The following is a 22,093-nucleotide window of genomic DNA, read 5'->3' as shown; positions in this document are numbered from 1 at the left end:
GTAGTTTGATCTAGGTGATCTGATGTACAAAGGTGCTGGGAATCTGTATTGATTTCAGTGGAATTTGTAGCTGCTCAGAATTTCAGAAAATCAGACCACTTAAATTAAGGTGCCAGATTTTGAATTTAGGAGCCTAAATTTAGCACCCAAAGACACATGAGGCTATGGCAACTGACACCAGTCAAGGATCTAGATTCCAGATGTGAAAATTTTGGTCTGTGTCTTCACTAGTTTTGTGAGGTTCTTAGCACATCTTAGCACATTAATTATCATAAGAATAATTAATAAATGTAGAAATAATTTAAGGAAGGTCACCAAATACTGATGAGGTCATTTCCTAAACATAGCAAAAGCATTCCATAATGTAGTGTATATGGTTCAAATGCACGCCCTTACCATGCCACAAACATGTACCAGTGGAACAATTTTCTCAAGTAGTACTTGCTGCATGAACCCCAAAAAGATTGTTAAATGTGCCTGATTCACAGTAATGATGTATTGCATTAGACTGCTGCAGTGTATCATTCAACTTAAGGGAAGAGAATGAGAAAAATCATGTGATGCAGAGTATGTAAAATCTTCTTTTAACCAATTGAGTTCAAATCTGAAAGTTGCCACTAAGATCAGGCTTGTTAGCTTCTGAATTCACTAGTGTGAGGTGCAAAAACATCACAGGACAGTATTTAGAGTCAATTCTTGCATTGTCCATATTGTGCTATGATGTGTTGTCAAAAGATTTTACTTTGTATGTATCTAAAATATCACCTTTTTGTTTAGGAAAAAATGCTATTACAGCAAATGTATCAGATGTATTTAATTTGTGATATTAAATACGTATACCCTGAGAAACTGGAACAAATCATACTGCTCTCTTATTTTTCACTTAACTGTTTTCTCTCCCTGTATCATAAACTATTGGCTATTTTATATATTCTCCAGTGTTCTGAAAGGAAGAGTGGAGGGCAAATGGATTCCACTACAAAAGGACTGGAGCTTGGACTCTTAAGTTTAAAAGTTAAGGCTGACATACCATCCTTCACACCTACAAGTTGTGCCTTTCTCTGAGAACTATGTTGAAGCATTATGATAACTGTGATATTGTCCTAGAAACAAAGGTAAGAACACACACACTTACTAGAAGAGACCCTATATCTACCTAGTGTCCTATCTTCAGCAGTGCCCAGTGTCAGATACATCAGAGAAAGGTCTAAAGTGTCTGACCTAGGCCAATGTTGGCGACTAAATACTAGAAAGATACAGACTGTATGTGATGCTTCATTTTTTTGGTTGGTTGAGTTTTGGGGTTTTTTTGGGGGGGAAGTGGAGGATTAAGTAGGGAAAATTCTAGGATGTACATTTTCCAAAGGCTCAGAATATGCCAATGTTTTATATACCAGTCATGCCTCTCAGTATTCTTGTTCACAGAAAAAGAAAAAAAATGTGGTCACTGGAAAATATTCAAAGCTGAATCCTGCTATTTTTAACAAAAATATGAAACCGGCTCTCTATTCTAATTGAAGTTGTCTGGTATGTATGCCACACATATTGAACCTGTAATATATCTTAAAATTACTAGCAGTGGGATGGGTTAGAAAATATCTGAACAACACACTCATAGGAAAGATGAGGCTACCAGGGGCCTAATCAACTTAATTCTTTAATTTTTGGTCCTCAGCTTTGTTTTTCTTTTGTTCTGTTGCACTTCATTAATGGTCCACTGAAGGCAGGGAAACATGTTTGAACCTGAGTGCCTCAAATTAGATTTCTGGTATATTCAGCAGCTGTCTATTAAAGGGGCAGCTACACAGACACTTGAGCCCAACTCTGCTGCCCTCGCTTACTCATTCAATTACATCTAGATACCATTCCACAACTGTGTGACTCTGAAAACTGGTGGGCAATTTCACCAGCCTAGAAAGGGAAATAAAGTTCCAGCCATTAATGCATTTAAAACCTTTTCCTCAGCGCTTGTTTCATTGTCCACATAATGATCATATGTCAACTGAAAAAAACAGGACAGTAATCCCCAAAGGCTTTCTCTCATTTAGCCGGCAGGAAGAGGACATACCTGTCCCCCTGTGGCTTGGCTTCTCCTTCTTTTACACTAAACCCCTTAAGCAGGCATGTGATAGGTTAGCCCTGTTGTGTATCTGAATTAATTATGACTCATGATTGTCACATAACAGTCTTGAGAGGAATTATTTAATCAAAGATTATCAATCAGAGATTAGTACAGTATTATATAGAATACAGAAAGAATAGATACATTATCACCCTTTGATGTGATGATGAAGATAAAGAGCTGGCTATGTGTTTCTCCCTCACTGTATTTGGAGAGACGTGACAGATTCATTACCCAATTTAGTTCCAGTACCACTGTCATTGGTATGGCCCTACCAAATTCTGGGTCCATTTTGGTCAATTTCATGGCCACAGGATTTTTAAAATTGTAAATTTCATTATTTCAGCTATTTAAATCTGAAATTTCAAGGTGTTGTAAATGTAGGGGTCCTGACCCAAAAAGGAGTGTGGGGGGGTATTATTGTAGGGGGGGTCATGGTACTGTTACCCTTCTGCACTGCTGCTGGTAGCGGCACTGCCTTCAGAGTAGGGCAGCTGGAGAGCGGTGGCTGCTGGCTATGAGCCTAGCTCTGAAGGCAGCCGCCAGCAGCAGCACAGAAGTAAGGATGGCCTGGTATGGTATCATGCCATGTCACCTGTACTTCTGCATTGCTCCCTGCAGAGCTGGGCTCTCAGTCAGTAGCCACCACTCTCTGGCCACCCAGCTCTAAAGGCAGCAGCACAGAAGTAAGGGTGACATGGTATGGTATTGCCACACTTACTTCTGCGCTGCTACTGGCAGGCCGTTTCCTTCACAGCTGGGTGCCTGGCCAACAGCTGCTGCTCTCCGGCCACCCAGCTCTGAAGGCAGTGCAGAAGTAAGGGTGGCAATACTGTGACCCCCGTAAAATAACCTTGCGACCATCTGCAAATCCCTTTTGGGTCAGAACCCGCAATTTGAGAAATGCTGATCTCCTCTGTGAAATCTGTATGGTATAGGGTAAAAGCACACAAAAGACCAGATTTCACAGGATGGGGACCAGATTTCAGGATCCATGATGCGTTTTTCGTGGCTGTGAATTTGGTAGGGTCCTAGTCATTACGTAGGGATTTCAAACAAAGAACCAGTGTTCTGGGCCTTAGAATTCAACATAATATATAAATCAAATATACTGAAAGGAAAGGACTAAAAGGGTTAATATTTACTAACAGATACTAACAGCCCTGTTAGCCCTTTACAGGCCACAGTGTCTTAAGCTTGTCTTTAAATTACCATTAAAGCCTTTCAGAATCCTGAGCTAAATTCACGGTCACTTCAGACAACCTCAGCATCCACTGAGTTCATTCTGCTCACCCCAGCCTGTATCACACTGGGATAGCAGTTGTTGCTTCAGATATGTCATCCTTTCTCTCCGTAATATCAAGGAAACTGCTACCCTTTCTTCTTTGTATCAAAACTGAAGCCTCCTTTGCTTTTCTTTGCTTTCCTTTCTGTTGTTAGCCTAGCACAGACAACTTTCATAAAATGATTGTACCTCTTTTGTAAAATGTCTGGAGACTTTTTGGTATTATAAGGCATTTGGAAGATGTAGGATCTTTTTTTAAAATAAAATGTTAACCCTTTTGAAGTATTTGGGCGCAACTTGCATACATTGAGGATGGCATGTCAGGTTTAACCTCAGTGTCAACTCTCTCTCAACTCCACTGAATATAGCATGATAACCTTCCCTTAGTAGAAATGTTTTTAAAACAAAGCAAAAAAAAAAAACTTTTAAGAAGGATGGAAATACTGACACAACTTTTAGCACTGCTGAATCAAAAAGCCACTGATATTAGTGGAGCTGTCAGAGCTTGGGGAAAATGCACCTGAAGAACAAACTCTCTCTCATATAAAGGAAAAACCAAAAAAAAGAAAAAAGTATTTTCTATCCACCTTTGCCTTAGGAAAGGCATATTTCTGTAAGATCTGCCCTCCCCTGCTTTGATGCAGTGTGTGTTTTCTTCTTTGACATCCAGCCAGCAGTAGGTATGTTAGCCAGATCCTCAGGTAGTATAAATGGTGTGACTCCATTTGACTAAATTAGCTGTTCCCTTTTACACCAACCGAGGATCTGACTTTTTTTTAAAGATAATATATTAAAGTGACTAATCTTTTAAAAATGTCTGGTTAAGCCCTTGCCCACCCTTCCCTTTCTCAGCTGCAGATTCTCACCCCCTGAGCCTTGTTTTGGAATAAAAAATAAACTGAATGTTCCTGACCCACTCCAGCTGCAAAAATTCCCATCCCTGCTTCTTACCCCTCCCCTTTTTTGAGCTCAGATTTAACTGTGTGGGGATTTTTAAAAAAGCATCTTCCTTTTGCAATCTCCTTTCCAGCTGCACAGTCCCAACCCTGTGTTCTGTGTTTTAACCACATGTTTAAAACAAAGAATCTACCAATAGGAACGAAGGGAGCTTTGCTAAAGATCTAAGGACAAGGAAAAAAAATGTGGGCATTCACAAAGATTTTTCTGTTTGAGGGGTACTCCCTCATTTCAGCTAAGCGTGTTAGTAGGCTATTCCCACAAAGCTGTTCTTTTTGCAGAGTTGGAGTTTACATTAAACTGCCCCATCTCCCATCCTCCCCCAAACATACAGAAAAAAGAAAGTATTTTATCTCTTGAATCTAGCAGTATCACCAATAGCGGCTCATGGGGGGATGAAAGGAGGATATTGCTTTGTGTGTAATGCTCTTGCTATTCATGGTACCATGTATCATTTTAAAAAAATTACTAAATGTAATGTGATGCAGCCCATGAGCACTTTCACATCAGACACTTGCTGCCTTGAGAGCGTGTATGGTAGAGATGACTTTGAATAATTCCCTTACAGTACAACACAAGTGCATTACGGTAAAAGGAGGTCAGCCTCATTATCTTTACTTTTGTGCTTTGCTGTCATCAAAGGCTGTGAGCTGCTGCTGGTCTCATATTCATACGGCAGAACTCTGCATTACTGGGTGAATTCCAGTTACAATTGTTCCCAAGTACATAGATTCATGTCAAAAGACTGAACCTCCAAGAACGCCAAGGAAATGCTAAGTGGCTTTACTGTGTACGGAAATTCTTAATCTGAGCAGCTGGAAGCCCACTCTCAGCATTCCATATGGCATTCTCATGACATAAGTTCAGGAGTTCATGATGATGGATATACTGAGGAGCAACCTCAATTAATGTTAAGGGCAAAATTATAGCCCTGAGAGCTTCTAGAGCTCTGACTTAAGAGGGTGAGTATGTGTAGCACTTCAGCCAGGGTAGAAGTAGGTGTAATGCTTCTGGGACATTGTATGAAATTAGATGAGGATTAGGTCTTGCTACATCTTTAAAAAGCTGTAGCCTATACTTTCCATAGCACACCACTCCTGGTGCTTTCTATGCATAAGGGCCGGGGGCAACCACCATGGACACACTCCTGCACTAGCCAGATATGCCACTTTTGGGCTAGTAAGACCTGATACTAAATTCTGCCAGCTAGCTGTCTTCTCTTCTCTTGGATTTCTGAGCACAGCCAGCCAAACTATGACTGCCTTCTGCATAGCTGTACCTATGGTGAAGGAATGGGGTTCCTTGTGCTCTCTCCTCATGCTGGAGTCCAGACAATTGGGAATTGCCAAGCATCATCTTCATGACTAGTGATGCATAATATGAGCAACTGCCATGGTCACAGTAAAGGGAGATGCCTGAGCTAAGCTCTGTTGGTGTTAAAAGAGAATGAGCTGCTGGCAAGCTGTTCTCCATTAGGGCCCTGCACCTTTGAAATGCTCCTCTTCCCCTTGGTACAGAACAGTCCAAGTCTGTTAACCTTCAGGGCACACGGCAATGCAGATCTTTTCTCCCTGGTTCATAGAGAGTTGGGAGAAGGGTGAAATTGGGGACTGTGGAGGTGGACGTGTTGACTGGGTTTATTAAATGTTGTTACACTTGTGTTGTTGCTTGGTTAGTGCTATTAGTTGATTGCCAGAGTTTGTATTAATTGTAGTTTTAAGAGTTTGTCAAAGCCTCTGAGAGCTTGAAATGGGCATTCTTTTACATGGCTAGCATAAAGAATTAGTCGACTTGTCACCAATGCAGACTGTCTGTATTTAAGAGATCATTTCCAATATTAATCTCCACATGCTGTACTGTAGTAAGGAAATATATCTGGTTTATAGTGTAATGATATCATTGGGCTGAGCAACAAAGGATACATGTATTCTGAAAGAGAAATAATGTTTCCTTAGAGTGTTGAGAAGTAAGAATTCATTTTAGAGATTGAGAGAGAGTCAAATACAGCCCTGTTATAATCAGGCACAACTCCACTGAAGTCACTAAAAATATACTACGGCTTTATTTGGCCCATAAACTGTAAGTTAATATCTCCTCAAATACTAAGCCACAAGAAATGTGAATGGAAAATGCTGTTCACTGTGTATATATATATATATATAATGTGAATACTGTCCTTCTCTGCACACCTTGCCTCTGCAGTCTCAAAATTTAAGAGGCCAAATTCAGCCATGGTGTATCTTCAGTGATATAGTGGAGTTGCATCAAGGCTGAATTTGGCTTAGGATCCAATGCCTGAGAAGTAGAAGATGGGCCACTGTCTAAACCATCATAATCTCTTCTTTGCTAGTGGAAATTGATAAATGATATGTGCAGCATATGCATGTCCTTGTATGTGAATATTTTCTATTTTTGTTGTATATACCCACATAAATTTTCTGTCTTAATGCTGACTGAAACTACTCACAAAAAGCTTGGATTGTGTTTTTGTGTGCTGGCTTGTTTGTTTTCCCTGTCCAGTTTGGTGAACAGATGGGGTGAAATTCATGTTAATCATTAACCTTGATGCTCTCAGGAAATTAAGGTGCCTGATAGCTTCAGGATAATACAAAACACACAATCACAATATAACTTGAACTACATGTTCATGCAAATATTATACATTTCAAATGCACAGATTGTGCTACTTTGCAGTATTTGAATTTTATGTAGTGTCTTCCATGTAAGAATCTCAAAGTGCTGAACCAGTATTAATTTATTAAACCTTACAGCATTACTGAGAGGTGGAAAAGTTTTATTAATTCAGTTTAACAGACAGAGGAACAAAGGTAGAGAGAAATTAAGTGATTTGCCTAAAGTCACACAGGAAATCTGTGGTAGAGCTGCACTTAGAACCTCGATGGCCTTACTCTCAATCCTGCATTTGAACCTCAAGACCTTCCTTTCTCTAGTCAGAGGTTTATCAGATGTGTATAATTTAAACACAGATTATTAAATAAGAATGAGAATTGTAGTCCCCATTGTGCAATTCCTATTGACTTGTGTGCACTTAACTGGGGGTAGAATTTAATTCTGAATGTATATGGAGAGTTCATGAAACCTCAAAGAGCTCCGTATGGTCACAGTAATGTAAATAAGAGAGGAAATTGATCCAATGTGGTGATTAATTAGAGAAGCAGTACATTATCTTTCTGCTTCTGTCAAACTGAAGGGTCGATTTAAGTCCATTGAAATTGATGGAGCTATGTGGATTTATACCAGTTGAGAATCTGGCCTGGGATCAGAGTAGACAATGATGGTTTATTGGTTTTATAGCAGTAACAATATGGGCTTGCAACCTTTTATTTGAGATAGAGAGCATGTATGTATGTATGTATGTATGTGGATCCCTATTTCATTTGATCACTTTGGTAGGTTCTTCAGAAAGGAGATGAAAAAAATCCAACAGCTCGACCTTATTCTGAATTGCTAGTGTCAGTGTATGAACATATATGAACAATACTTATTTTTAAAAATAGAGATACAACAATGAAATTCTGTTTCAGTGGTTCAACACCCACTGCTTCCAATATGTTTTACAAGAAATCATCTGAGGGAGTCATTGACTACTGGAGGATTTCTGAAACTTGACACCTCTCCTGACAGATGTCTCATAAATGAAGTGCAGGAATTTAAAGTGCAGACATCATGTAGGTTGCAGAATTCCTGGCAGTAGTGGAGTCCCTCCTTATTAAGTCTACAGTTACCAAGAATGACAATAAAGAAGAAGCTGGGTCACAGGGACAAGATTTACTTTCTCTCATTCCAGCTATTTTCCCCCCTTGAAGTCAATGACTCAGCTTCCATTGATTTCAGAGCCCCTTGCTCATATTGTTTGATGAGCAAACTTGATTTTCTTCATGCCATACTGTAGGCCTATTTTCATCATTTAAAGCTACATTCTTCCACTCTTACTCACACTAAGTAGCACCTTACTCCATGAGTAGTCCCACTGAAATAAATGAAACTACTCACAGAACAAGGCACTACTCAACTTAACAGTTGCAGAATCAGCCATTAATCTTCCTGAGGGAAATAGGCCAATGTCATTAAGGGTCAGAGTATCGCTCAGTATACTTGTTGATACTTACATCAGTCTTTCTGCATACTGCAAAGTGCCAATCCTTCTCTATAAGGTTGTCCTTGGGAACCTGGGAACTTGCCTTTTGTATATGAAGCATTTGTAATGTAATTCAATGGAAGCAGAAGTTAAATTACATCATGAAAAAAGGTGTAGTGTAATTGGTCACCAAAGCTCTGGAAAGTTGGAGGAAATGTGTTAGTCAATTGTAGTACTGGATTAGAAAACTCATTGTTATTAACTGAACTGCACTTTCAGCCATAGTTATTTACTTATTTTGATTTAAACAAACAAGAAAATAATTCACCTTTACCGGCAAGTAGAAAGTAGCCATTTCATCCCTTTCCAAATGCAAATTCAAAAAAAAAAAAAAGGGCTTTGCCGCATATTCAGAATGTCAATTGACTTGAGCTGTCTCAAACTAGGGTAAGTGAATTTCTAATTCAAGGAGCCTTCATAAAGAAAAGAATGAAGGCTCAGATTCACAAAAGTACTTAGGCACCTAAACACCAGGTTTAGATGCTAAGGCAAGTCACAAAAGCCCTGCTCAGCTGCCACCTAACCCTGTACGTGCCTAAACTTGGTGTCTACATTTTCAGGGTTAATGTTCCCTGGGAACCTAAGTTTCTTCCTCGGAGCATAAACACTGCCGCCTCATGCTAGGCGTCTGGACTCCTATTTCCCAGCATGATCCATGACTCCACCTAACTCACCTTTGGGGCCTGATCTAGTAAGCATGCTACCAGATTGGGCCCATTCCAAATGTGGTGGTGCTTATAACTTTTAGCCCAATTATTAGACAACTCACCTGGCTGTGGGAGGCCTGGGATCAATTCCCCCCTCTATGTGTGGTGGGGGGAGAAAGGATTTGAACAGAGGTCTCACCTCACAGGTGCTTGCACTAACTACTAAGATATGGGATAATCTGGAGCAGGTCTCCCTCAGGCTCTCCTGTTGATACTGTTAGAGTGTGTATAAATACTTAACTAGTCACTGGGCTAGAGCAAGAATATGAGAGATTTTTATAGCCTGGTGGTTAGGGACCTGCTTTGGGAGTGGGAAACCAGGATCCTCGATCTCCAATGACTTAAATTATTTTTCCAAACTTGGAACATCTTCAACAGGAGAGATTGAGGGAGACTTACAACAGAGTATCCCATAGTTCAGAGGTTAGATAGCCCTCTTGAGAGGTGTAGGAAACCTATGTTCAAATTATTCTCCCCCCCCCGACATAGGGAAAAAATGAATCCAGGTGAATTGAATTGTAACCAGTGGGCTAAGAGTTATAAAGTGAATGCTGCCACCTCATCCTTTTCCAGTCATTTTTACGTGGAGCGAGGCAGGTACTCAACTCATTCTCATAAGAAATTATTTAGGAGCCTAAGTTGTCTGCCTCCCTGCAGTCTGGATTTAAATGCCTAAATCCATAAAGGGGCCGGGTTTAAAACATACTCTTCTCATTGGCATTTCCCAATGGCTAGCTTAGGTGGCTTTCCACCTAGCTTGCTAGTTTTTTATGGATCCCATTCTAAGGTGCCCATATCGCCTCATTTATTGTATAGGGAGCCTAGGTGCATAACTCAGGCTTTGTGGATCTCAGTGCAGTTCAAATGTTTCTTGAGGTATATAAAAGTTAGGTGCAGTGATGCTGAGCATTGCAACACCTAAGTTCCTTTGTGGATCCAAGCTGCCCAGTTCTCAGACAGTCAGGGAGACTGAACGGGACATACTGCCCAAAACACGGTCTTTGGATAAGAGCTGTCTTTGAAACAGAGCTGTCAACAAGGGTGCAGGCAAGCATCCATTGGAATGAAGTAGCCCCCTCTTGTGTAGATCATAGGGAAGGACAATAGATAACTTCTCCTGGTGCCAAACCCCCAACATCTCCTCTACCAGCCAACAAAACCCTTTTATGGGGGGGGGGGAAGGAAAAAGAATCCAGTTCCTCTCTTCCCCCTCCTGCCATACTTGTGGTAACTAGAGATGCGTGGATCATGGATTTTTTCAGTTTGCTGCCAATTCCTAAAACTCCAAACAAAAATTTCAGTTTGGGTTGACCTGAAACCCAATTTTTGGCAAATGAAAAGGTTGGGATAAATGAAACATGCAAATGAAGGCTAGATTCACAAAATGACCAGAGGGAGGGTATTGTGCCCTCCTTATAATTTTAGCCCAGTGGTTAAGGTACTAACCTAGGATTTGGGAGTTCAGTTCCCCTCTCTGCTGAATGTGGAGTAGGAATTTGAATGTGGATCTCCTATAGTGCACTATGGGATATTCTGGTATGGAGCTTCCTTAATCTGTTATATTGAAGCTGTTTTACTTTACAAATAGTCACTGGAGCAGAGATGTGAATTTGCATCTCCTACAGTCTAGGTGAATGGCCTAACTACCAAGCTATAGTCATTCTCCCTCTATGGCCCAATGACTATCCATGGTCATTCACAGTAGCAATTCATAGTCCTTCACCATTTAAAAAAATTCACTCACCTGTAGTGGTAATTTCATGTGAGTTACTGAAATTCTGTGGAACAAAAGGAAGGAGAGTGGAGTGGGAGTCAGGAGTCAAGGAGCAAAAAAGTCTTTCTGCCAGGCTAGCTCCACAGCTTACCTTCACTGAGCAAGTCTGGTCACCAACATTTCATCTTCCATATTGTCCTTGGGATCAGTCAGCCTGCTGCAGAGCCTGTTTATGTAAATCCATGGGGTTTACACATCCTCTTGGCCACACAAACAGGGTTTTCCTCCTTCAACTACAAGGATTAAAAGTGGTTCAACTATTCTCTTTTGAGTAATGTTGCTGTTGCATGGGGATACTGATGGTGTGCCTTTTCCCATTTGGGAAGTGGGATATAGGGAACATTGCCTTTACTATAAAATTTCCAAGTGTTTTGGTTGTAATCCCTTTGAAAATTAAGGCATTTAGTATAATGAGTGTTTTCATATAATGTTAATGTGAGTAGAGCTGCACAGAAACACAAAAATAATAAGGCAGGAGTAGATGGAATTATCAAGGATGAATCTTAGATTCCTGCAGCAAATTCTGTCCTAGTAAATAGTAATGGCATTGCTCTCTAATATTTTCAAGCCATTTTCATGGCACTCCTTGTAAAGCAAGTGGTTGAAACCTGAATTGCAGTGTCTGACTAATGAGTTACTAACTAAGTAACTAAATGTGGCTGAATGGAAGCACACTTGATGTTTGTGAGGCTCTTGTTGATCCCAGAACAGTTGAAAGGACTGAGCTTAGCAAATGGAAATATTAACACACTTCTAAAGTTTGTTTGATACAGTCTCTTACAAGGATAAGATCTTCTGTGGTTTGACACACATCTCCTGGGAATTCAGTTACCACTCCTCAGCCCAATAAATGTGTGCAGGAGTTTCAAATCCTGGAACTTTAAAAGCTTTTTTGGATAGTTCTCGGTAAGTCTGCTAATTTTGTCATCTTAGAGTTAACTAGAACTATATTTTCTTCTACATGTTTATGTGTTATCAGAATCTTGTTTTGAATGCTCTGTCTTATTGAGAATACTTTTGCTCACAGTTCACCAATAGCTAACCATGTGGAATTTATCAGTGGTTTTCTAAAAGCTAAGTGAAGTGTGTAATATGTACTGCAATTTTCTGTACTTTCTTAAATGCAATCAGGATGATGAGCATAACATCATCTTCCCCTGCTGAAGTTGTGCTGGCTAGATGATAGTATAAAACTCTGTCCTCTCTAGTCCCTCAGGATGTCATTATTTTCAGTGTTATGAATAGCAGGATAATGGGCTATTGTATTCTCTTAAAAGTTCTAAAGCTCAGCATGATTTGGATTTTTTTTTAAAAGAATGCCAAAGCCTAGCTCTAATTGCATCACTGAAGGTTAAACTGATGAATGATAACGAGTTCTGAAGTTGCATAAGAGTTCTTGATCCTTCCCCCTTACCTAAGATACAATGACAGTTTATAGAACTGTTCGTTGGGGGTGGGAGGAAGGAAAACCAGCTAAGGATCCTAATTGTTCCTCTGGGGTTCATTTTCTTCCTCAAAACCAGTCACTCATTTCTCACTCTGGTACATTGATTTCAGCTGTCTTTGAGACTGCACCATTTCTGAAATGAGAGGGCTCCTAGTGTCCTGAAAGTGCTGCTGCTAAGGTTTCCAAAAGCAACTAGTCTAGTGATTGTGGTGGCCTACCTGAGATGCCTTGACTGGTGTTGATTTTCAGGAAGCACCAAATGCTCTTTCTTCCCTTCTCTCAAGAGTGGCACCCCAAACCAGTAGTGACTTTCGAAAATGGTGGCCTGTGTTTGTATAGCATGTGCTGCTTTGGGTGTGGCCCTTTAAGAAAGGCGGAAGAAGTCAGGCTCAATTTAGAAAGGAGGGGATTATTCAGATAGTAACCGAAGGCAAGCCTCTCTGAGGACTAAAGAAATGGTTTGCATGAGAGTTTACCCCAGAAAGCCTTCTTAAATAAAGGAGCAATACTCAGAGGGAAAGTGACCCGGAGATGCTCACCAGATGGAACATACTCTATGTCAAAGTTTCAGGTACCAGTGAAAGGGGATGATCCCTACTTAAGTAGTGGAAAATCTAATGTAATGATTGAGTTAGTTTGTCTGAGCCACAGTTGGGCTAGTAGCAGTGCTTGGGAGGGGTGTGGTTATAGCTAAAAGCTGCTCTGTACCCCTGGGAAAGCATTTAGCAGTTCTGTGTCTGTTTCCCCCTGAGTTGTAAATGATATGAATGCAGACCTACTTCCAAGGGATGTTGTGAGTGTTTATTCAGAAATGCTGGTGATATGTGTTCCAGTTCTTGAATCTAAGATTTTAAAGTATTGTTAAGGGACTCTCTTCTCCACAGTTCAGGATCAAGCCAGGAATAGAGAGTTGTCATAGTTAAGCTGGAGATCAGGTATAGCAGTAGTGGGGCATGGGCTGTTTGTCTACAAAGGCTCTGCAGTGATCTAGTTTGCTAGGGATACCCCTGGCTGACTATTGAATTTAGGCCTGGGGTTCAGATGCTGGGGGGAGAAATAAGGAGTAGCAAAGATGGCTATGATGGCATGACTGACTCCAGTGACAAGAAGCAGAGGCAAATGCCAGCATGTTTGTTTAGTGAGAGCTGGAGATGACAGTAGCAACTGTGCACTGAGTGAAGAAAGATGAACTGTGATACATGTGAATCAGCAATAGTGGTGCCTTAGACTTGAGCATGAGGTGTCATGTGTTGGACTTGCAGCCAGTCTGTTTTAGTGAAATGCCAAGGTTTCTCAGTTTCTACATAAACACGCTATATTGAGGATCCACTTTGGTTAGTGCTGATGGATGTAATGAAATTTTAATTTGAACTCTGTGATTTTATCCATTTGGCAAAGGGACCACCCTAAGTATAGAGGAAATGTTCGTAGGAAAGTGTGAAGTATTTATTTGAATCTATATTGAGTCTGTTTCCTGAAACTACAGCTGCAGGTGTAATGTAAGGGAAATCTCAGGATTTGCAGAGGTGGTGGTGGTGAAATGTGGTTCTGTTGAAAATAAATTAATGTATATTTAACAGGAGAGTTCCCCTGTTACATGATTCCCATTCCAGCTCTCCTCTACCTTTAGGTCATTTATTATAACTGCTATGCTTTATTTTAAAAGTTATTTTTACATTGGGAAAAGGTTAAAAATATGAAAAAGCATAAAAAGGGCAATACAGTATTGTAATTACATTAAGTATGAAGCGACTGGTTTGTGGAATGTAATAAAAGTAAAAGGTATAACTCCTGAGAGAATTGATATAAATCTCTGACTAGTTAAAGCTGTAAGTCTTTGTAGCATCCTTTTTGCTAATAAAATAAGCCATTTGTTTTTACTTGAGCACTGTGGGTCTGATTCTCCTCTTAATTATATCTATTTTCAATGGAGTTACTCCATTGGCAGTGAGAAGAGAATTGGGCCCTATATATGTCATCTCTCAAATGGTGGGGAGACTTTCAGACAGAAAGAGGGTTTGGGGTTTGTTTTTCTACAGGCCAAGACAACCAAAGCCTATTAAGAGAACTGAGCTGGATTTAAGTAACGATAGGGTGTGAGATGACAGACTTTGACCTGCTAAATGAGAAAATATAAGATGATCTTCTGAGTGAGATACTATACTGCTAAATATTGGGGAAGGCTGGAGACCTGGGTTAAGGCTTCATCAGCCCTGTTAGAAGAATTTTCTTTGGCTCTGTGCTATATCCTGACCTCTGTAATGCTATCACCGCCACACATACAAACAGTATGATCAGTTGTCACCTAACAGTCCTTTACAATCTAGATTGTTCCAGTCTTTTTCTGGAACCTACTGGCCAATCTTTCTTTCTCCTTGCTTTGTATTAGTTTATCTTAAGTTACTGGTTCTTCTGTTGTTGCCTTTTGTTTCCTTCCACCTGGCAGAGTCCCAGCTGTGCCCTGAATCTCTTGAAGCATTCTTTGCTCTTGTGTAAATATCACTGTCATCTGAATCCTCCTGAGGCATGACGAACAGTGTATTTCTTGCTCTTCATGATGATACATGAAATCTGTGGTCTGAGATCTCTATGATGACTTATAGCTTAGTGTGTTTGTTCACACACAGGTATATGGAGTATATGAATGAAGTGCACAGGCATAGAAAGTTGGCTTATAAGAAGAACTGCTTCCCATGGGCACATAGTTCTTCGTGTTCTGCAATGTCTGGGAAGGATATACAGAACATTTACAGGACCGTCAAATGGAATTTCAGTCAAAATATTGTTTTATTGCTTGTCTGAGTGTGATGTGGGTTCTGTAATTACATAGAAAATGTTACTTGTTTGCACATGGACCTACTGCCTAATCTACAATGGAAACTTTCTTCTGGGTTTTGAAATGAAAGAACATATTGTGCTTTCTATTCTAATGGCACAGCACCCACATCCTCATTTGCATTCATAACTTACAAAACAAGGAAGGTTTCTGTTTTGTTGAAACCAGTATTTATTAATCTAAAGACAAACAGCTGAGACTGTCAAAATTCATCCTTTTAGCAACCTTCCAACAATTGTACCAAAGGAAAAGTTAGGAGTTGGAAATCAAAGAAAGAAAATAATCAGAAATTAGAGAGAAGTTTGAAGCCGTTAGCATTCTCACAAATAACCAGCTGTGAGAGATGTGGAAAAATGTAAACCTGCCTAAGTGAATTCCCTGGTGACTCTGTGCTATATGATCTCTTGTTTTGTTTAAAATCAATTTTGTGGGGTCAGAGGGAGATGATACAGAAGCAAAACCTATATTTCACAAACAGCCTCTGGAAGCTTTGTTTGCAATGTCATAGTCTTCTGAAATCATCCATTTTGCTTGCCTCTTGATTTATGTCCCAAGGCCTGATGTAGCCCTGGAGCCCAATTACTCAAGTCTTTTATAAGCAGTTATTGCTAATCCACTAGGTGACTGCAGAATGTGCCATTGGAGTCAAGTGCATGTTTCTTCATGACCTACTTGTTCCTTCCACAGACAAGTCACCTTGAGGAATCTGCATTGTACTCATGATGGTAGCAACTGCCATAGTTAAAACTGTTTCCATTCCAACCTCACGTTTTCAGTGCCTATACATTTAGAAAAGTTTTCTAATCTTGGAAAATCTTCCCAATACAGTTTGTGCCTGAGTGAAATGTTATTTTAAAAGTTGAACTGAAAAGCAAATTTACCATGGGGGGAGGAGGAGAATACAGCTTCCATTATTTAAAAAAATAAAATTCTTATAACTGTTGTTGTTGAGCATATTTTCAGCACAAATGGGCAGAGGCAAAAAGTAAAAAAAAAGGAACTAGAAATAGCCCTCACTGAGGAGAATTGCCTTTGAGTGGCCTTGTGAAAATTGCTTTGGATGTGACCAAGTTATGAATCTCTGAAAATTTACTTCTGCATATGTCCATAACACATTAAACTGACTTTTCTTGCTGAATGTTAGGCTAAGAAAGGCTGTGCTGTATATGTGTACTTGCTACCTTAGCTGTGTCCTGCGAAGTGAACTGAAGGTGGCCATGGGCTGTGCGTCGGGCTTTCTAAGATAAGGTCTTGCAGACTTTAGGAGGGGTCTGCAAAAAGAGTTGAGCTACCACACACACAAGCAGAGTTGCTCTTCTGCAATACCACCTAGTGGATAGAGTACTCTACTGGGACTCGGAATACCTCATGGCTCTGCCACTGGCCTATTGGGCTAGGGTTGCCAACCCTCCAGGATTGTCCTGCAGTCTCCAGGAATTAAAGATTAATATTTAATTAAAGGTTGTGTCATGTGATGAAACCTCCACGAATACCTCAAACCAAAATTGGCAGCCCTACTTTGGGCAAGTCACTTTCTTCTCTATTCCACAATTTGCTCGTATGTGAAATGAGGACAATGATACTGACCTCCTTCCTAAAAGCATTTGAGATCTAATGATGAAAAGTATTATACAAGAGCTGGGTGATAGTATTATTATTATTTATTATAATTGTCTGATGTCTGCAGGAGGGGGAGAGCGTGGGCCAATGAAGTGTGGGAGCTAAAGCTGGCTAGGAAGAGTGAGATTTTATGGTCCTGGAGCAATGAAAATCTCTGAAACTGAAAACTGGTTTGCCTGGAAAACGTTACCTGCCCAATGCCTAAATTTTCAGCACTTCAGGACTTTCACCAGTTCTTGTGAGAAAATGTATGTACCCAGCAGTAGCGTAAAAGTTTTCCATATTAATTGATGCATAGTTCCCACCAATTTAAATTCTTAGTGTTTTTAACCAAGCAACCATGATATTCTCTCAAATTTTAGTGGGGAGGAAGATGTACAGTTCTATAATGAGCCTGTTTATCTATTGGGTGCATACTGTACATCTGAGCTATGCTTTGATATTTTTAGATACTATGCTTGTCATTTTAAAATACAGATGATAGACACTGCTATTTGGCTCTGTGTGTGTGTGTGTGTATAGGATTATAATATAGGATTTTCTCTAGATTCTCTACTTTGTTAAGCAATCTGTCTCATGAAATGAAGATGGAGAGCTGAAGTGAGACTATAAAATAAGATATTTAGGGCTTGGTGGCATGGGGAAATTGACTGGCATAGCTATTGTGGAATAAGCTATTCCATTCTAGCTATTCTGGTATAACAGACCTGTGTGCATGCTCTATTCTGGAATAGAAGTGATTTCATTCTGGAAGCAGAATAGTTATTTTAGAATAAAATCACTCTTATTCCAGAATAGTGTCCACACAGGGGAATTTTACCAGAATGGCTTATTTCACTTTAGTGATGCCAGTTAATTTCCCCTTGTAGACAAGCCCAAAGTAAATTTTCCTTCCCGTTCCTAAGAAACTTTGTAGAAGTAATGATGCAAAAATCTGCTGCCCTTCAGTTCAGAGACTGCTGAACTTTGGTGGTGGGTGAACTAACCTCTCTACTTATTCTGTAAATTATAGAGCTGACTGGAACATTATTACCAAAATAGGCTGTCTAACTGAAACACTTTGGCTCCATAGAACTCTTCTCAGGAAGGTTTTTGAGTTGAGAGAAACAGACATTCTGACTTTATAATTAGGTAATTAGGGCACCGGCCTGGGATATGAGAGATGCTGGTTCAAATCTTGGCTCTGTCTGATTTGGAGTGATAGAGGATGATAAACTCTGCTCTGAATTAGGCAGAGCAGGGACTTTAACCTTAGTCTCCCAACCTCCAGGCCTGTGCCCTAGCCACCCAGCCATAGTGTGACAGGTGAACACCATTTTCACACAACCTTTCTAAAGGTTTTGTTTTCACTCTAACGCAGAACAAAATCAAATAGTGAAAACTAAAAAGCTTCTGTGAAAGGGACTTGTCATCTGGTCAATGCTAGTAAATCACTCAGGAATGTTCTGCCAGTATTGAATTGGCAGGAGACCGGTCTTTCCATCTCTGATTTTTATGAATCTGTGACTTAACGTTTGGACACTTCAGTACAACATAAATATGCCAGGCATTATCAGAATACTTCCCCCAGATTTGTCTCATCCCTCCAAACATGCAGATTTAGAGAGAGTGGTTGGCAACTGTCAAGCACAATGTTTACTCAATGCATTCAACTTTTGCTGTAAGTGGTGTGCTCTTCCTAGTAGGCCACTTGTCTGTTATAACTAATGAACATAAACACTGGATAGAGTCCCTGAGCTTGTTTGAGAGAACAGTATTTTGATTTACCATCAGTCTTTCTTCCTCCAGCCCACATTAATGTGTGCCACAATTGGCTAACATTAGATCTGGAAGCAATTTGCCCTAACAATTTCAAAATGAAACGCTTTTCTAACTGACACAGTGGCCTTGAGCCTTCCCTCCCCTTGAGAAAGCAATTCAGCTCATCTTCTTACTAATGAAGTCTCACCTGCTGGGGCCAGTGTTAGTCTTTAAGGGTATGTCTATACTGCAGTAAAACATCATGGCTAGCCTGGGTCAGCTGACTCAGGCTCATGGGGCTCTGGCTGCAGGACAGTAAAACTGCAGTGCAGAAGTTTGGACATGGGCTCAGGGACCTCCCCACCTCCCCCACCTCCCACAGGCTCCCGTAGAACAGGCTGAGCCCAAACGTCTACACTACAATTTTATAGCCCCACAGCCTGAGCCCAGCCAGCCTGAGTCAACTGACATGGGCCAGCCACGAGTGATGTATTGCAGTGTAGACACCCTAATTGGCTTTATAGAGGAAGAGTCTATAAAGAATCCAAATACAAACTGGGTTCCTCTACAGGCTGCTGGTGTGGTGTTCTCCCCCCCCCCTTTGGGGGGGGGGTATTTGGGTTCTGATTTTTTTTTTAATAGCCTTCAAATAGCTAGTGCAGTGTACTCTGGAAATGATTATGAAAACTGGTTCCTACAACCACAAGTGAGATTTAAGCACAACTTCTCAAACAATTGTAGTTGTCTACTTAAATTTGAGAAGTAATGCGTGGTCTGCCCACAGTGAAGATGAGGCGCCAGGCAAAGCAACTTTTTCATCAGTGATCTGGAAATAAATTAAAAAGTCACTGCTGAAAAAATGTATAGATGACACAAAGATTTGCAGAATGGTAAATAATAAGAACAGAACACTCAAAAAGAGCAATCTGGATTGCATGGTAAACTGGGACTGTTCAGCTAAAATATATTTTATTATAGCCAAGTACTAAGTTACACATCTAGGAACATGTAATGAAGGCCATATCTATAGAATAAGAGACTATATCCCAGAAAAGAATTAGGACTCATAGTGGAAAAGCAACTTAATGTGTGCTCCCAATATGATGCTATGGCAAAAAGGGCTAATGCAATCCTAGGATTGCATAAACAGGGAGTAATGACTAGAAGAAAGAGGTGATTTTTTTTTTAACCTCTGTATATGACATTAGTGAGACCAATATTGACTTAACCTCAGGCTTGGAATGCTGTACTGGAATACTGCATCCAGTTCTGGTATCAACAGCTTAAAGAGGATGTTGGAAAAACTGAAGAGGAGAGGGGGCAGACGAGCCACAAACAATAATTGAGAGCTGGAGTAAATGCCTTACAGTGAGAGATGTAAAGGGTTCAGACTGTTTATTTTATCAAAAATAAAAGATTGAGGTGACTGAATTGCACTGTATAAATACTTTAATGAGTAGAAAATATCTTCATAAGAACAGCCATACTGAGTCAGACCAAAGGTCCATCTAACCCAGTATCCTGTCTTCTGACAGTGGCCAAAGCCAAGTGCCCCAGAGGGAATGAACAGAATAGGTAATCATCAAGTGATCCATCCCATGTCACCCATTCCCAGCTTCTGGCAAACAGAGGCTAGGGACACCATCCATGTCCATCCTGGCTAATAGCCATTGATGGACCTATCCTCCATGAACTTATCTAGTTCTTTTTTGAACCCTGTTATAGTCTTGGCCTTCACACCATCTTCTGGCAAGGAGTTCCACAGGTTGACACTGCATTGTGTGGAAAAAATGCTTCCTTCTGTTTGTTTTAAATCTGCTGTCTATTAATTTCATTTAGTGACTCCTAGTTCTTGTGTTATGAGGAGTAAATAAGACTTCCTTATTTACTTTCTCCACACCAGTCATGATTTTTATAGGTTTCAGAGTAGCAGCCGTGTTAGTCTGTATCCGCAAAAAGAACAGGAGTACTTGTGGCACCTTAAAGACTAACAAATATATTTTAGCATGAGCTTTCGTGAGCTATAGCTCACTTCTTCGGATGCATAGAATGGAACACACAGACAGGAGACATTTATACATACAGAGAACATGAAAAGGTGGAAGTATGCATAACAACAGGAAAAGTCTAATCAATTGAGATGAGCTATCATCAGCAGGAGGAAAAAAAACTTTTTGAAGTGATAATTAAGATGACCCATAGAAGGTGTGAGGAGAACTTAACATAGGGAAATAGATTCAATTAGTATAATGACCCAACCATTCCCAGTCTCTGTTTAGGCCAGAGTTAATTGAATCTAATTTGCATATTAATTCAAGTTCAGCAGTTTCTCTTTGGAGTCTGTTTTTGAAGTTTTTTTGTTGCAAAATTGCCACCTTCAAGTCTGTCACTGAGTGGTTAGAGAGGTTGAAGTGTTCTCCCACTGGTTTTTGAATGTTATGATTCCTGATGTCAGATTTGTCCATTTATTCTTTTGCGTAGAGACTGTCCGGTTTGGCCAATGTACATGGCAGAGGGGCATTGCTGGCACATGATGGCATATATCACGTTGGTAGATGTGCAGGTGTACGAGCCCCTGATGGCATGTCTGATGTGATTAGGTCCTGTGATGGTGTCACTTGAATAGATATGTGGACAGAGCTGGCATCGGGCTTTGTTGCAAGGATAGGTTCCTGGGTTAGTGTTTATGTTGTATGGTGTGCGGTTGCTGGTGAGTATTTGCTTCAGGTTGGGAGGCTGTCTATAAGCGAGGACTGGCCTGTCTCCCAAGATTTTTATAGACCTCTGTCATATCCCCCCGGGTCATCTCTTTTCCAAGCTGAAAGGTCTCACTTTTATTAATCTCTTCTCAGATGGCAGCCGTTCCATATCCCTAATCATTTTTGTTGCCTTCTCTGTATGTTTTCCCATTCCAATATATCTTTTTTGAGATGGGGGCAACCAAATCTGCATGCAGTATTCAAGATGTGAGCATACCATGGATTTATATAGAGACAATCTGATATTTTCTGTCTTATTATCTATCCCTTTCTTAATGATTCCCAACATTCTGTTTGCTGTTTTGACTGCTACTGCACATTGAGTGGATGTTTTCAGAGAACTATCCAATACAGATCAAGATTGGATGCCTTCCTGAAAATTATGCTTTAGACAAGCACAAGTTATTGGTCTGTTACAAGAGTAACTAGGTGAAATGTCTGTGACATATAGGAAGTCAGATGGATAACCTAATGGTCTGTACTGGCCTTACACTCTTTGAATCTATGAAAAATACTAACAGGATCTTCTCTAACAAACATCATTAAATATCTTATGACAATTTTTAGGAATTTTTGATGTCACTCAAATTGAAATCTTAAGGGCACCAATAGTGAAATCATATAGCCACACAATGACCACCTTTTACACAACAAATATAAGCTATATTGAACAACAGACATTTTAAG

At 40.1% G+C, this 22,093-nt stretch overlaps 2 long non-coding RNA genes across 14 annotated transcripts in view; one reads left to right on the top strand and one right to left on the bottom strand.

Annotated features, from left to right (window-relative positions):
• LOC120405876 overlaps positions 1-22,093 on the top strand; it is a 165,681-nt gene that overhangs the window by 88,884 nt on the left and 54,704 nt on the right. For 6 of the 12 annotated variants that reach the window (XR_005598948.1, XR_005598949.1, XR_005598947.1 and 3 more), the window contains 2 exons: positions 940-1,115; positions 1,426-1,527. This is a non-coding gene — a long non-coding RNA (uncharacterized LOC120405876). Of the gene's footprint in view, positions 1-939; positions 1,116-1,425; positions 1,528-11,716; positions 11,911-12,635; positions 13,023-16,974; positions 17,156-22,093 lie in introns of those variants that run through there. The other 6 variants (XR_005598946.1, XR_005598951.1, XR_005598954.1 and 3 more) reach the window with 6 other exon arrangements.
• Positions 5,801-12,762, bottom strand: LOC120405878. 2 transcript variants are annotated; one of them, XR_005598960.1, is made up of 4 exons: positions 12,670-12,762; positions 10,975-11,237; positions 8,495-8,660; positions 5,801-5,935 (listed from the first exon to the last, which is right to left on the bottom strand). It is a non-coding gene; the product is annotated as an uncharacterized LOC120405878 (long non-coding RNA). The 2 variants fall into 2 exon arrangements; XR_005598961.1 differs by having other exon boundaries at positions 10,975-11,170; positions 12,670-12,761.

The sequence above is a fragment of the Mauremys reevesii genome, linkage group 5, assembly GCF_016161935.1.
Source record: "Mauremys reevesii isolate NIE-2019 linkage group 5, ASM1616193v1, whole genome shotgun sequence".
Classification (NCBI taxonomy): domain Eukaryota; kingdom Metazoa; phylum Chordata; order Testudines; family Geoemydidae; genus Mauremys; species Mauremys reevesii.
Note: the sequence above shows the minus strand (reverse complement) of the source record. Positions and strands in the feature narration are given on the sequence as shown.